This window comes from Tamandua tetradactyla, chromosome 7 (genome assembly GCF_023851605.1).
Source record: "Tamandua tetradactyla isolate mTamTet1 chromosome 7, mTamTet1.pri, whole genome shotgun sequence".
Lineage (NCBI taxonomy): Eukaryota > Metazoa > Chordata > Mammalia > Pilosa > Myrmecophagidae > Tamandua > Tamandua tetradactyla.
The window spans coordinates 85,653,370-85,670,861 of NC_135333.1; the positions used below are offsets into that span (position 1 = coordinate 85,653,370).

The 17,492-nt window shown below is 37.6% G+C and overlaps 1 long non-coding RNA gene across 1 annotated transcript in view; it reads left to right on the forward strand.

The window, feature by feature from the left end:
- Positions 1–472: 472 nt before the first annotated feature.
- The window catches only part of LOC143691591 (uncharacterized), a 208,645-nt gene continuing 191,625 nt past the window's right edge, over positions 473–17,492 (forward strand). The window contains exon 1 of the long non-coding RNA XR_013179587.1: positions 473–583. This is a non-coding gene — a long non-coding RNA (uncharacterized LOC143691591). The remainder of the gene's footprint in view (positions 584–17,492) is intronic.

Sequence of the window (17,492 nt, forward strand, 5' to 3'; positions counted from 1 at the left end):
AATGCTATTGCCGACTCCTTAGACTACAGTACAGTATAGGTATTCATTTTTACGCACTGGGAAACAAAAAACTTCATGTGCTTTCACTGTGGTCTGGAACCGAATCTGCATTTTCTTTGAGGCATGCCCGTAATGGAGCGGGAGAAGGCTTCTACAAAGTTGTAATTACTGTGAGAACTCTGCCCCTATGTTAATTAGGAGGAAGTGGCCTGTGGTGGATTGAATTACCTAATTCAATTTAGATTTGTTCTTAGTCTAGATCTGCATCCCTGTGGTAACCCCATCGAATATAGGCTCTCTTGAAGATGTTACTTTAGTTAAGGTGCGGTCTAACTGAAGAGGTAGGGCCTTAATCCAGATTATTTAAACCCTCCATAAATAGAATCAATTCAGGCGGGGGGGGGGGGAAGAGAAAGCCACTGGGAGGAGCCAGAAACCGGAAGTCAGAGGGAACCCGGAAGGGAAAGGACAGGTCACAGCCCTGTGTGGGGAGAAGGTGTGCAAGCCAAGGAACCCGAAGGATTGTGGCATGCCGGCATCTCCGTGAGGAAGAAAGCCTTCAAGCCTCTGAAACTGTGAGCTGGTAAATCCCTACTGTTAAGATAAACCATTTGTGTGGTATTTCTTTTAGCAGCCTGGCAAACCAAGACACTGTCCTTGTGGGGTGCAGGCTCTCCTAGCTTGCACTTTTTGGCCCGAAGTTGTCTGCACAGCAGGGTAGTGCCCTTTTCAAGCCTGTGTACCTGGGAGTTTGCCAGTGAACATTAGGATGCTTTTTCAGTATGTTGATGAGCATGCAATGTTATTGTGTGGACCATCCTGAAAATACTGCTCAAGAAAGCAAAATCCACAAACAATGCATTTAAGGAGTCTGTTTTTTACCCTTAACATATTGAATATTCCCAAATTTAATTAAACCGGGGTGAAAAGTTCACAGTAATGAAGTCAAACCCTAAATTTTAATCAAATGTAAGCTAAATAAATGCTTATTTTATGCCATCTAAACATTTTGATTTCTTTATAAGAATATTAGCCTGGGAAATTTGATACTTCAGTATAATCTAGTTCATTTAATAGTAGAAAACTAGAAGTAACTTAGTTCCCGAGTATGACACATACTAAAAGGTTTAACACGTATCATAGAAACACATTTTTAAAAAATGAACTATGGTTAGCTGACTAGGTTTTAAATTATTTTAAGTGCATAGCTTGATGACAATCACTAAAAATTCGAACTCGTGAGATATTTAACTCAAAAAATACAGAAAACTTAAGCTCAAATATAGTTTCTCGTATGATAAAAATCTTCTGACTGGTGCAGCAGCAGCAAACATCATTTGGGAAAGAGAAAATCTTGCTGGGGAAAATTGGGGGAATATTTTTCATTGTCCACTAGATGTCAGTACTGAACTGGCAAAACATCTGTACCACGGTGCTCTTAGACAACATGCTATTAATTTATAATAAAAGGTATCTGACAGCTTTATTCTGATGAATTATGGGAATCCAAAGCATAATTCCCAGCCTTTGGTTTATAAATTGTCATTGATTTTAATGTTCTTTGTAAAGTTGTGGCATGCAACAAATTTTCCTGCCAAGAGCTGTTAAATAAATAGTCATCCTTTGCTCTGAGTAGTACATTGAACTTGTTAGACTGATGAGCAGAACCAGTTGATGGTTATCCATAAACCATTTATGACAGAATGCATAGCAGCAATTCAAACAATTATTGAATGTGTTCATTATATATATATTTTAAAATCTCAAGTGAACCAGAAGGAATAGTTGCAGGTAATAAACAGTAGCAATACCAGACAGCTCTTTATGAGATACTTCCTGATTGACAGATGACTTGAATTGTTATGAGATTTTCTGAGGGCTCATCAAATCTCATTGGAATTATTTGGTTTTCTCTATTGTATGATTTGGCATCCCAAAAGTATATTGCATGCCTTTTCTAAAGAAAGGTGGTTATTGTAAAGACAGAAGCTTTTATTCACATCAAGATCTCTTACAAACTGGCATTAGAACAAAAGAAAGCTTCTGTCGGAGATCAAGTTTCCATGCATTTGGAGATGTGGCTTATGCATATGTAACCATGAAATATGTAGGTCTGTGATGACCATTAAGTATTTAATCACTTTTAAGCAAGGTTCTATCTCCACCAGCCTTATGATGCTGTGTTTAATTTCACTCTCTGAAAACAATTGACATCCTTGGTGGTTTTTAGGAGTGCCATCGTTGCTTTTTTTCTTTGTTTGAAACTGTCCTGCATGGTCTGTTGCTGTGTCAGGGACTATTCTACGCCCTAGAAGTAGCTGACTTTCAGGGACATAACTGAAGTCTGTTGTTCGTACAATGTTTTAAGACTTCTTTGGGATAAGAGTAAAGTAACCAAGGCATATAAAATTCTGTTAATGGTGGTATTTGTGAAAATCCACCAGCAAACTACCTTTAGGTGCTGTTAAGTAGTGAAACAGTACATTAAATACTGAGGAACTGATGCTAATGTTCTATCCTTGATTTCTTTTTCTTAAAGCCTTCTATTGCCCTAAGTTTTGTAATATGACAGTAGTGCACAAGGTGGAAAGGTATTCTGGTCTCTCCTTGGAAGAAAGAAATACGTGGGCTGAGGACCTCTGATTTTATTCTGAATTCCTAAACAAATTTTGAAATATGGTTATCATTTAGTGCAGTTTTCTTTAGATTTAAAAATAAAAGATTTTTTAAAGAAAAAATTTAGGAAGAGTGAGAGCTTGATACACATATGGCTGCCTTTTACAAGTCATTATGATCTGTCATATAAATACTGTATTTACTGACATTTCAAAATGTGGACTCTAATCTCTACACGCATTTATTTTTTTAATAGTTGCTTTTCATTGCAAGCTTCAATCCGACAAATAACACGAGAAAACATGCAACATGGTCCACAGGTTCAACTATCAATGTCATTACTCATTAAAAAGCTCAAAGACAGTGGAGTTCAGAGTACAAGCATTTAAACATAAATTGAATTAAATTAAATTGGGTTGGGTGGAAAGTTAGTGAGAGGAGTCATTTTAGGGCTGACACAATTTTTCAGTGTAAGGGATGAATGGTGGCTGTGTACTGCAGTGTATTTTTCCAAGGCTATTTTAATACCAGTTCCTTTACCTAACTCCTAGCCTTTTGCCATCTCTTGTATTTATCAAGTGCGAGAACTCTTGCGCTGCATTAATTAGCCATGGTAGCATTTCAAACAGGCAATATTACTCCATGCAGTTACCACAGTGTTTAAAAATTTACATTCTTTGTCTAACACTGTGACCACCTGTAACCAATCAGCTTGATATATAGATCCAGCAGCAGTTTCTGCAGAGGGTCACTCAAAAAGACTACTTCCCAGTTTCTGGGGACCATGGGCTCAAAGGAAAACGAGTATGGGGAACAGTGTGCATGTGTGTCTGTGTGTGTGTGTGTGCAGGTTTGTGTGTGTAGCTAGGTGAGAGTTTTGCATACTTTTATTAAGAGTATGAAATGAAAACTTGTTCTACTAGTCTTTTGGGTGACTCTTAAGTAAACTAGCAATATAATTCATTTGATATAAATATTTTTTAAAAATTGTATCTTAAACAATTAAGAGATCAATTCTGGAGAAGAAGAATAATAATCAGTCAATTCTTTTTAACAGACTAAAATGCTCTCATTTCAACTAGTTTATTCATATAGTCACTGAATATTTATTGAGTTTCTACAGGAGGCCATGTACTATTTCAGACACTGGGGATATAGTGCTAGATAGAGAAACTTTCTTCCATCTTGGAGCTTACGTTGTGGTGGAGGGAGATAATCAGTGAGCAAATACAGAAATAAGATATTAGGAGTGATAAATATCAAGGCAAAAAAATCTGACACAGGTTTAGGAGCTTAGCAGGTCAGAGGTCTGTGCTTTTTCAATGGAAGGCCAGGGAAACCCCTTAGATGAATATTTGAACAGAGTTCTGAAGCAAATGAGGGAGTGAGCCCTGCTGAGGACTAGAAGAATTTTTCAGGAGGAAACCACATGTATAAAGGCCCTGAGGCAGGAATAGGCGTTAAATGTGAAAGGAAGAGCAATAGGCTAGTTTGGCTAGAACATGAAAGGGAAACTGCTACAATATGAGATGAGAGAAGTATGGGACGATGTACTCAGATCATGTACAGCCTTATGGGTACTTTTGAATGCCAGCTTTTTATTTTGACTTATATAGGGAAGATTTAGTCAGAATAGTGGGGAGAACTACCTTGTATTTTAACAAATTATACTGTTTTCTCTGTGAAGATTGTAGAGTAGGGAGCAAGTAGAGAGATAAGCTGAGAAATTACCGCAATAATCCAATCAAGAGATGGTGGCCTGGCCAGGAAAGGTAATGAGAAATGATCAGATTCCATATCTGTTTTGAGAGGAGGGCTTTCATGATTTGCTGACAGATTGAAGTGAGATGTGAGAAGTGAAGCAAGAGTTCCAGATAACTAAGTATTTGGCTTCAGCACTTTTGTAAGTGTTGGTGCCACTTGCTGAGTTGGGGAACACTGGAGACGATCAGGTTTTGGGGTTGAAAGGAGAATAGGAAGATGTTGAGTACCAAGTAGATATGCAGTCATGAATTTAGTTTCTATCAATGTATAGATGTTCTGAAGAACTATGAGAATGAATGAGATACCACCAGACGGAAGGTAGAAGAGATGTAGGATTGAGGCTTCCAGTGTGCTAAATTAGAGGTCATGGAGAAGAAGAGAATCTAGCAAAGGAGACTGAGAAAGGATAATATTAAGAAGGTGGAATCCTAGAGCAATCAAAGCATGGTCTCTGGATCTGCAGTATCAGTGTCTCTGGGAACCTGTTAAAAATGCAAATGCTCAGACCCCACCCCAATTTAGTGAATGAGAATCTCTGGATGATTCTTTTACACTGTGAAACCAAGCGAACGAAGTGTTTCAGGTCTATCAGGTGAATAAATGTACTTTATCTGAAGAACTCTCCTTTCATATTAAAATATCCATCTTTGAAATTATGTCTTCCTTAGAAAGCAGTGCACTAAGTTTTAGAGTTCTATATCCTGAAATGAGTCCAGAGATCCAAACTGACCTGTTAGGAGATATCATTGTTGATAGCATTAATAGCTGTAATCAAGATGTACATAATCATCCATCAAAGAACTATTTGGATTCCAGATCTGATCCTACAGAGTCTTAAATTTCCACATTAGAGGGTAATCAAAATAGTGGCTAACCTCCCAAATCCCCTGGTGTTAGCCCCTTAAGCATTGTAAATGTATTGACTTTGCTCTTATATCAGATATCATGGAGCAGTGTTAACCTGGGGCAAGGATTGACTTGAATTTTTTCATATGAGTGTACAGGTTGTGGCCTGACTAGACTCCTAGGATATAAGTTGCCCTTCATCACTCAGCAGTGAAGAATGAAAATCAGCAGAGCTTTTCCTAGCCTGCTGCTTAAGCAGCTGCTAACAGGCTGAGACTGCCCAGCTTCGTTAACCCATTAGATGCTCCTTTAGCCCAAGAGTAAGCCTGATGTGGCTGCTGCATCATAGGTGAGTCAGACATGCACCTAAATGTCGGGATATTAAAGTAAGAACCTTAAATGTGGGCCGATAAAGGAATTATTTTTATGTTGAATGCTGATGCATCAAAGAACTCTTGTACTGCAGGTTTAGCAAATGATATTATTACCATCTGTGAATCTACAGTACTTTTAAAATATTGGACATTTTGAATTCAGGAGGATTTTGGAAGTTTTCCTTCTTCTGCAGCATCTTATTTGCCCTAATAAGCAACTAGCTTCTCTAGATTAGGAAGCAATGTACACTCTCAAGTCTTAGATTTAATACAAAGTTGAAAACAGTCTTGTTCCCTCTAAACTTCACAGTTCATAATTTTCTCTGGGCAGAAAGTTAATGAATATATGCAAAAACCTCCACCTTATTTCTTTATTATGGTTAGAGGCAATAAAGATTTTGTTTGTGTCAACAAAGAATTTTCACAGCTATGTCACTAAGACCTTCAGAGCAAACTTTGCCACATAAGTGCACCACAGACACTCTGGCTGTGGTGTGGAATTTTAAACACCCAGATTAATGTAGGCTTGTGATTAAGAGAAGGCACCCATTTTTGACAACGCTTCTAAGGTCCAGTGTCGCAACTTCCCCACTCCTAAAATCTTAGCAATTCACTGTTCTCTTTCTACTCTTTTTACTTACTTTCTCCTGGCTTTCTCATCATTTCTCTACAAAAACCTGAGTTTAAAAAATTAAAAATCTTGCCATTTTTATTGTTACATTCTATTAAAGAGGAAAAGCCATGCTTTTATATTTTCCCTGCTCAAGAAGTTACTGAATAAGGTTTGCCATCTATTCCCAGAAGCAGATACTCTATTAAAATTTTAGATTATAATCTAATAAAATTTCATCTTAACCTATTGCTTTTCTTAACCACCATCCCCCAGGCAATCAAGAACATAGTCTTAGTATCCAAGGCTATGAAAAAAAAGTTCATATATTGCATAAGTGTTTTCCAATAAATTTTTTAAAACTTGGAGAAGGTGGAGGTGGGAGGGGTTATGCCTCATGTAATTTTATAGGACCTCTGAGGCCCAGAGTTTTAAGTAATCTTTTTTGATGTTTTTAGACAGACCATTAAGCTGAGGATAAAAGTCCCTGTGTTCAATATCTGGATACATTAAGCATTAGGTTTAAAATTTACAGTTTTCATTTTGACAAGGAAAATGACACGTTTGGTCTCTAGTGCTACCTTGAACTGTTTTTCAACACTGAGACAGGTTGTCAGGCTGAGGGTGGAGGTCTGTAAACTCAGTCCCAGCAGAGGCTCTGTGAGGCAACGTCTCCAGCCCTCAGGAAACGTTGACTGAACCATGTGGAAATAGGCTGATCTCTGGTGGGGAGAAATGGTGGAATGTGTTGGGGAAGCTTCATGCCCCTGCAGTTGCCTTCCAATGGGAATGCAATTGATACAAAAGAGAAAGGGAGCACCTGAGACAAGGAGAATGCAAACCTAGGTGGGTGGAATTTAAGCACACCTCCATTTTTCTTGTGCCCCAAAGAGATTCTTCTTCCTCTGACTTGGCAAATGGCTTTTGGGGACTGGTACTTTGGGGAGTGGTCTGTGCTAAGTGAAGGGCAAGGGTGGAGGGTGGAGGGGCAGTGGAGGGGCCATTCTGGCCTACTGGAAGAATGAGTAGGGAGGGAAGCATGGTGTGATCCAGGACAGCCAAGTAGTACAGAACTGCAGAAGCACTGAGAAAGCTGTAACCCACCCCAGGCAAGAAATGAGGCTGGAAAGGCAGAGAAGGAAGAGAGAGCCTGGGAAGACTTTTATAAACTGGGGAAAGGAGTACGGATTTTATCTTGAAGGCATTGGATGGAGCTGGCTTGGTTCTATGTTTTTGAAAACTCACTCTAGGTTCTAGGCAAAGAACAGACTGGGGGTGGTGGGGCAAGCCTGGGGCTAAAAAAAGCCCGTGACAGAGAAGAGGAGCTGGTGGCAGTGCTACTCCATGCTAGGGAGAACTAGAGCTGTGACAGTGAAGGTAGTGTGGAGAGACAGGCAAATAAGTGGTATTCCCAAGTGGACTGGATTAGCTATAGTGATGGAGGTGAAGAATGAGGAAAAGGAGAGCAATTGGTTTCCTATCTTTTCTCAGTTTCCTGAAGATCTGGAAGGACAGAGAAGATTCTTACCCTCCCATTCATGGGGTGAAGGATCCCCATTTTCTCTCTTTTCCTTTTTCACCCACCCCCCACATTCCTCACTCTGCTCCATTCCTCCCTATCCACCCTCCTCCAAGTGCTTTCCGTCTAACTCTGCCTATATAATAATATACTATAGAGAACATTGCTGTTTACACTTAGAACTTGCTACCAATTCCTTCCTTCCTTCTTCCCTCTCCCTCTCTTTCTTTCCCTCCTCTTCCTCTCTTCCTCTCTCTAATTTCTTGTTTGTTTCCATATTCGCTTCTCACAATTTAGATATACTTCAATGTATGGGAGACTCACATCCTGTGAATTCTTTCTGAATAAGGAGAATGTGTCAGTTACAAATAGTGTAGTTATGGGTATGGGTCTGCACAAATGCATATTTATATATTCAACCGTATTGCACATTTGTGCAAATTGAATACACATACACACACATGCAAAATATGTATATTTATTCCTGACATTGTGGTTTAAACATATCTTGCATGAAGAAATGTCATTACGAAACAATGAGTCTTAATTGATTTTGATCTCACATGTTGTCAGATCTGTGATTTTCAGAATGGGCACACTATACAAGTGATCTACTTGTAGTAAAGGCAGGGTTTTAAACAAAATTTACTGTGCTGGTATTTGGCTAGTCACATGAAGAGGGGTTTACTAAGATAGGTACTCACTTAAAACAAATAGCAAACCTTTGTTTTAGCATTAAATTCTGTAAATTTGTGATGTAAAGTATGATGGCTGAAAGTGGCTCAGCTCAACTCATGGTGGTTGCAGAAATAATCCAGAAATCCAGGTCTTCCAAAAAAAGGGCTAGTTCCCTTATACTTCAATGCCTTTCTGTAAGAGAACAAAGAACAAAATGAAACTCTACTGCAAATGAAAATGACTGAATTAGGAAATTCCTTTTGGCATTTTCTCCTACTTAGTAGCATAAATACAAAGATAACTAAATAGCCTGGGGCCAAGTAAGTTTTCCAGTACCTGGGATGGAGAAATATCATGCAAATCTGGACCATTATGAAAATATCAGATGTACCTATACCCTCTGTTCTGTCTAGCATCACGAAGGCAATGACATATGATCAATTTGTGCAGGGAAAAAAAAAAACAAATTGTACCACATGACTGGACTGGTGTTTTGAAGTTTTTTTCCAAATGTTTTAATTTCCTTTAAATATCACATGAAAAGGGTAAGTTAAAAGATAAGGATAAGTTAAAGTATGAGGTAAAAAATGATGGCAGCATACTTGTATTTTTTAAATCCATGGAACATTCAATATGTGTTCTGCATAAACATATTGGACTGTTGTCTCTGTGCCATCACCAGAAAACCATGATTTTGTTTAGCATTGCAAATGCTGTTCAAATATTTTCTAGAACATAAAAGAGAAAATATCATCACAAGTAATGAAAGTGAATAAGAAAAAAAACGGAGTATGACATTTGGGCAGACCAAGTGAGAACATAGAGAGAAAGATGTCAAGAAAGGAAAAAGATCACCTCAAAAGGCAAAGGCAATTGGTCATATAGGAATTATCTTCTGAGCTCACCTTTCATACCATGTTTTGAGTCTGTTTTGCATTTGGCTTTGGCTCTACTGGGGTCGCAGTTTCTTTCTTTTATTTTAGAGATATTTATAAATAATCTGTAAGAGAAAGAAAAGTATTAATAAATTCAGGAAGTTTGATTTCATTAAATATTTTATGAGCCTGAGATGTAGAAACACTTATTCAATTAAAATCCATTTTTTGGGGGGGGGTTAATCAGGAAAGGTGTTAAGTGTGACAATGCTAGAAGTATAAAGTATACACTAATTTATATTATAGGAATTCTTGATAACGCAGATAAAATTGGGAAAATATACATATGTATCACAAATTATATACATACTTGTATACACACACATACACAGACAAATCAGGCTTATAAATATCCCAAATGATAGGTCTACACAAAGTCTACCTTATTTAAGTCAATGGGAGGAAATATTTTAATCTTTTAAGTGCTGCCTAAGCTAATATATTAAAATTTCAAAGAGCTTTTTTCCCCCCAAATTATTATATCAATGTTTAGAACTGTTAGAAAGGAAATTCTTGGCCAAGGTGTTATGTCACTTACTATTTGAAGAAACTTCTCCGGTAGCTATCCACCTAAATTGTAAGTCCATATGTCAGTAGTAGACAGAGATGGCAGCTCAGCTCACAATACTCCACTGAGAAAAGAACCCCTTCCGGACCCTGCTCACGTAGAGACCCCTGGCAGCCATGCTTATGTTTCATGGGACCTTATTTTAAGTCATAGCTGATCAGGGTACTTACCAAACCCAGACTGTCCTGGAAATTCGAAACTCCGATGCCACAAAGCTCATTAATATGTAAGAGCACTTGCAAGTAAGAGCCCAGGGAAGCAGGGTGTATTGGTCCACAGAGAGAAAACTGAAGCAGATATGTAGGGAGGAGCCCGGCAGATTCACACACATGCACACACACATATATACACACACATACACATGCACACACACACACTACAGTGAGATAACCCTTTATTAGATACCATTCTGCTTTCAGCCTTGGAATCTTTATATCCTTAGAATGAATTCTCTTTATTCATTTAAGCTACTTCCTTGGCCTTGTGTTACTTGTAACCAAAATCACAGTCAAGATAGACAAAATGGAGAGGGAGAGAGAGATATTGGGGCAGGTAAGCCCTAGTGTGGTGAAAATATGCACCAATAGAAACCCATTTAAGCAAAATACAGGAATATATTTTTTTATCTGTGACCCTTATGAACTTTTAGGGCCAAGAGTGAGTGCCAAAAACTTCTTCTCTCTGATGCATCTATCTCCTACAGACATGCCATCACTGTCTGCCTTAAATCTAGGAATAATCTCATGTCCTTTGATGATGGCTATGCCAAACACCATAAAATCTCCCAGACTCCCAGGTCACCCTCCTTCATACACTTAAAGCCCCAAGAGAACCTGCATATGCCCTTTTCCAAAGGTTCTCAAACTTTAATGTGTACAGGAATCACCTGAGGGCTGGACCTAAATTAGTTTCTGATTCGGTAGGCTTGGGATGAGGCCAGGTAGTTTTCATTTCTAACAAGTTCCCAAGAGATGCTGACATTTGAGATACTGGGCCAACACTTTGATAACCATTGTCTTATTCCTTTTACCCCCTCTCCAGGATCTGAAATTCATCCACTGTGCTCTCAGAGTCTGCTGGTAGCAAAATCCCCAATATCTTCAACCTATTCTCTTCACCTGTTTGCTTTAAGGGAAAACTCGAGACTTCCCTGAGGTCATATTTTCCTGCACTCTCTCATGTAGTGGCTGTTTTTTGCCTAGTACCCCTAATTTGGAGGTGGATAGGTATCCTCCTTGTTCCACATTGCTGCTTTCAGACCACAGTATGTATCTCCTCCCTATAAACAACCAACTGTGAATCTCACACCATGAGATTTTATCAGTCCTGCCTCTCCTCGTTGGTGTTGTCTATAGATCCCTGGGTTATTTTCCCTTTGTTGCTTGGTCTTATTAGCTTCCATGTCATTCTCTCCAATAACATTTTTGTCTGAATTATGTTAAGTTACAATGCATGCATAGATAATCCTTCTAAAACCTTGTCCTATTATTTCTTGACTGCTTCTCTTCCAGTGATCTTATCTTCCACTCTATCTTGGCCAATCTCTCTCTCTCCTGGCCCCACCCTTGACCTCTTTATTACTTCGATTTCATACACCCCACTTTCTCACCACCATGTCCTGTGTTTCCAGTAGACTCTCTCTTGAACTTGACTTCCAACAATTCTTTGACTCTAATGGGACCTCAGATCTTTTGCTTCCACCTCCTTTTAATGCCTATACCTCTTTCATGTCCTTTCTTTTTCCAGCTCACATTTTAGGGTTAATCACTACCCTAAACACCCTGGAGAAGAGGTATACCTATTCAATGTTGGTAGGTAAGTAGAATGGTACATTCCTTCCAGAGGGTAATGTAGTGGATCCACAGGAGGCTAAATATAGGGTCACCATAAGATTAAGCAATCCTGTTACTTGAATATTGTTGAATTCCAGCTCTGTTGCTTATTATCCTGTGACTTTGTACAAGCTATGTTTTATTTCTATATTTTGGTTCCTTATCTGTAAAATGGCAGAAATAATAATGTTTGCTGCATAGAGTTGGGAAGATTAATATGTTTAAAGCACTTAGAATAGTACCTAGAAATAATAAATATGTTTGTATCTTAAAAGAAAAAACAGTTGGTCATAAATGTGGGGGTTGATTTTGAGCTCTACATTCAATTTCATTGGGCTGTGTGCCTGTCCTTGTGTCAGTACCATGCTGTTTTCATTACTGTGGCTTTGTAATAAGTTTTAAAATCAGGAGGTGTGAGTCCTCAAACTTCATTCTTCTTTTTCAAGATTACTTTGGCTGAAGAAGGATCCCTTCTTTCCAAATAAAGTTGATGGTTACCTTTTCCATTGCTGTAAAGAAGGTAGTTGAGATTTTGAATGGGATTGCATTGAATCTATAAATCATTTTTGCGTAGGAGTGACATCTTAACAATATTTAGTCTTCTAATCCATGAACACAGAACAGCCTTCTATTTATTTATGCCTTTGATTTCTTTTAGCAACATTTTGTAGTTTGCTGTGTACAAGTCCCTACATCATTAGTTAGATTTATTCCTAGATGTTTGATTGTTTTAGCTGCCATTGTAAATGGAATTTTTTTCTTGATTTATCCTTTAACTAGTTCATTGCTGATGTGTAGAAGCACTACTGATTTTGAGTATTCATCTCGTACCCAACTACTTTGCTGAATTCATTTATTAACTCTAGAAGCTTTGTTGTGAATTTTTTCAGGATTTTCTGTATATAGGATCAGATCACCCGCAAATAGGGAAAGTTTTACTTCTTCCTTTCCAACATGGATGCCTTTTAGTTCATTTTTGCTTGATTGCACTGGCAAAAACTTCCAGTACAATGTTGAGTGACAGTGGTCACAGTGGACATCCTTGCTTCTTTATGATCTTAGAGGGAACACATTCAATCTTTTGCCATTAAGATGCTAGCAGTAGGCTTTTCATATATGCCCTTTATCATGGTGAGGAAATTTCCTTCATTCCTGGTGTTCTCAGGAATCCATTTATCATGAAGCATTGCTGGATTTTGTCAAATGCCATTTGTGCATTAATTGAGATGACCATGCATTTTTTCCCTTCGTTTTGTTAATGTGGTGCATTACATTAATTGACATAAGTTGAACTGCCTTTGCAAACCAGAGCTAAATCCTATATGATCATGGTGTATAATTCTTTTTTTTAAAGTTTTTGCTTAATTTTTTTTTTATTTTTGTATTGTATAATTCTTTTGTTTCTTTTATGTTTTCTATAGAAAATGTTTTTTCTGTTTTTTTAATAAAAAAGATGTCTCAAAAAAATAAAACAAAAAAATGGTGTCTCATATTGGCTTTGATTTGCCTTTCCCTGATGACCAGTGATATCAAACTATCTTTTCATATTATTGGCCATTTATATATCTTCTTTGGAGAAATGTCTATTCAAATCCTTTACCTAGTTTAATTGGGTTATTTGTCTTTTATTGTTGAGTTGTAGCAGTTCTCTCTATATTCTGAATATTGAACCATTATTAGATAATATGGTTCACAATTATTTTCTCCCATTCTATAAGTTCACTTTCATTTGATTGATAAGTCTCTTTGGACATGCAAAAGTTTAAAATTTTGAACAAGTCCCTTTTTTTTGTATATGTTAGTTTTTTTTTTTTCTCATGGGCAGACACTGGGAATCGAACCTGGATCTCCAACATGGCTGGTGAGAACTCTGCCTGCTGAGCCACTGTGGCCTGCCCTATGTTAGGTTTTTATAATTTTTTTAAATTGTGAAATATATTATATATACAAAAAGGCAATAAATTTCCAAGTACATTTTAACAAGTAGTTATAGAACAAGTTTTAAAGTTTGGTATGGGTTACAGTTCCACGATTTTTCATTTTTTTCTTCTAGCTGCTCTGAAACATTGGGGAACAACAGAAATATCAATATAATGATTCAGCAGTCATATTCATTTGTTAAATCCTTTCTTCTTTGTTATACTCCTTCTATTTAAATAACATATGTACATAAAAGCAATAAATTTCAAAGTGCATTGCAACAATTCATTGTAGAATAGATTTCAGAGTTTGGTATGGGCTACAATTCCACAATTTTAGGTTTTTGTTTCTAATTGCTCTAAGGTACTGGAGGCTAAAATAAATATCAGTATAATGATTCAGCACGTATACTCGCTTGTTAAACCTGACCTTCTCTGTGTAACTCCACCATCACCTTTGATCCTTTTCCCACTCTTTGCGGGTATTTGGGTTATGTCCATTCTAACTTTTTTCATGTTTGACCAAGTCCTTTTTATTTATTTATTTTTTAATTTTGTTGCTCATGCTTTTGGTGTCATATCAAGAAATAGCAGTAATCTTTTCAAAATGTGTAATATTACACTTCTGCTTTATTTAAAGCTTAAAATAACTCCCCATTTCTTGCTGAGTAATAAACCCAAATTCCTAATTATAACCTGTGGTATCCAGTCTCCCAAATGGCCCTAAATGATCTCTGCCTCCTAGAATTTACAACTTATCCTTCCCTATGAACTTGGATAGGCCTTACCTATTTGATTACCAGGTTTGATTCCCTGTCTCATAGAACAGTATGACCTCTTCTTTGCCTGTATACATCAGGGTCAGGGGACTGTGCCTCATTAAATCATTTATCTTTGTATATCAGACCTCATGGTTCCCAACTTTCTGCCACACTTAAATTAAATGCCTCCATGTGGGTTTGTCTTTTATGTCTAAAGCCTAGTCAGAGAATACAATTATGAATCAGTTAAAACTGATCTGGTCTATCATATACTGTAAATTTTTGTACCTTGGTTAATGGGGATTAGCCCATTTCTACTTCAGCATATGAGATTGACAGTCTTTTGGCATACTTGCCAAATTAGGACACTAAAGGACCCAAAGACATTTTTTTTTATCTTATTTTTTTAATGGAATTAAATGGATATTATCATGGATTATCACGGTATTATTAATACCGTATTATTAATATTAGGATATTATGGCAGTGATGGTGTGTGATTTCTGGGACTGCATCACAAAAGACATTATGATGCTAGTCTCCCTCTCTTGGATTGATTGCTCTGGAGGAAGCCAGTTGCACATTGTGAAAGCATTCAAACAACTCTATGGAGAGGTTCACATGGTAAGGAACTGAGGCCTTCAGCCAACAGTCACGTGAGTGAGCCATCTTTAGAAGCAGATTCTCCAGCCCCCATCAGGCCTTCAGATGACCAGCCCTAGACTGCATTTCAACAAAAACTCATGATTGTCCCTGAGCTAGAACCACACAGCACACACCTCTCAAATTCCTAAACCATGGAAACTAAGTGGTATAATAATATTAAATGTTTGTTGTGTTAAAGCTGCTCAAGTGGGGGCTAATTTGTTACTCAGCAATAGATAATTAATACATGATCTATAAGTCTGCATGACATATACCCTTCCTTTGCTTCTTAGATTCCTTCTCCTACTACTCTTTTCCTTTTTTATTCAGCTCCATTCATATTGGTTTCCTTGCAGTTCTTAGAATATGCCAGGCACAGACTCAACATAGAGCCTTTGGTCTAGCTGCTCTCTCTGCCTGCAATGCTCAATTCTCCAAGTGTCTTCTTGACTAGTTCCCTCACTTCTTTAAAATCTTCCCTCAAATCTTATCTTCTCATGAAGACTCCTCCAAGATCAACCTGTTTAATAAGGCAACCTGTGTTTCTCACTCTCAGGCCTTACTTCAATGTTTTTTCTTTATTATTACTATTTAACGTACTATGTCATTAACTGATTTTTTATGTATATTACTTACTGTCTATTCCTTTCATCACCAGAATATAGATTTCACTTAGGAATAGTTAAAATCCCAAGCACCTTAAAAATAACCTGTCCCTTCGATTTCCGGCCCATACACTTCCCGAACAAACGAACAAGCAAACAAACAAAAACCAACCAAACAAAAGATTCAACAAATGGTGGTGAATTAAGGGAATATTCACACGAAAAAAGAATGAAATGTGATCCCTGCCATACACCATGAACACACACACACACACACAAACACACAATTAACCTGACTTTGGAGGTTGCAAACCCCGCATGACTGGAGGAAAGAGCTGGAGTAAGAGATGAGTGTCCAAACTTTACCTAATTGGCTTTACCAGGTGACCTTTAAAATAATTTCCAAGCCTGAGATTTTAGAATATAGGTCACAGAGGATAAAATAAAGGAAACTAAGTTACGTATATTTATTGGGAACCTTAATTATAAATGACAAAGACTGAATCTGAACTGACTTCAGAAAAAGAAAGATTACTTATCTTATTTGAGAATTCAGAAAGTTTGCTTTCATCTCCATTATGTTTTCTCCTCCAAATTGTTTCTGTTTGTAGCAGGTCTGCCTCTCATGGTGGCTCTTGGTTGAGGCAGTCTTTAATAACAGACCAGGAAAGAAAGGAAGCATCTGTAACTGAGTCCAATTAGCTCCTGCCAGCCCAGCTTGGTACACATGACAATCCCTGGAGTCAAGGTTGGAGCAACTCCACCCAAACCATAAGGATAGAAATTTGGAAATGGGTTTTCCAAGGAAGTTTTTTGCACATTTACCCAAAGAAGGTAAATGGATTCTAGACAGAAGAAAACAGTTGTCCACTGTAGTAAATAACAACAACAGAAAAGGCTTGTTTTTGTAGTATATGGTAGGTAAGTTTTCATTGGCAATTTGAAAACAGATTTTAATTGAAAGGGGAAAAAAGCAGAGTATCTGATTAAACTACTTTCTTGAAATTGTAGAGTCATGACTTTTATCCTCATTTTTGAAGGCATTAGCGAAATGAATATAATTTTCTTTTGTGGTATCACCCACAGAAATATGTGTAAGTAGAAAACAGAATACATCAAATATCATTCATATATTAATGTTTTAGTTCCTCTCATATAATCATCCATCTGATAGTGTTTGGGTAGTTTAGCACAGGGTTAAAAGCATGTGTTTTACAATCAGTTCAAGTCCCATGTCTTCCACTATCAGATGGACAGATTAAACAACCTTTCTGAGCCCTTCCTCAACATCTCTGAAATGGGGAATATAATGCATACCCACTAGATTGTTGTGATAATTAGATAAACTATGTCATACTAGAGCCTGAGGCAAGATAGTTCACTTGGAAACTGCTGCTAGAAAGGAGAGGGAGGGAGGGAGGGAGGGAAGGAGAAAGGGAGGATAATTAGAGTGAGCTGGAAAGGGCCAGATAGCAAATACAAATCCTGGTTTCTGCTATAGGCATTTGTGACTTGATCCTACTGGGACTTCAGCGGAGCAAACAGAATACCTCCCAAAATTGTCTCACTGGGGGATGTGAGGCTGGGGTTCCCATCCATTACAGAGGGTTTCATGGGTGTTTTACTTTCTCTGCACTCTCTCGCTATCCCTGTGCACGAACTGAGTAAATTCCTGTGGCTTCAGGGGGAGCTCATGACTTCTCTGAAGGAAGATCTGTGTCTGTTTACTCTTGTAAGTGGCTGTAGCTTGCTGGCTGTCTGACATCTCAATTGGGGGATAAACTTTTTTTTTTTATTTTTTTTTTTTATTTTTTTTTAAT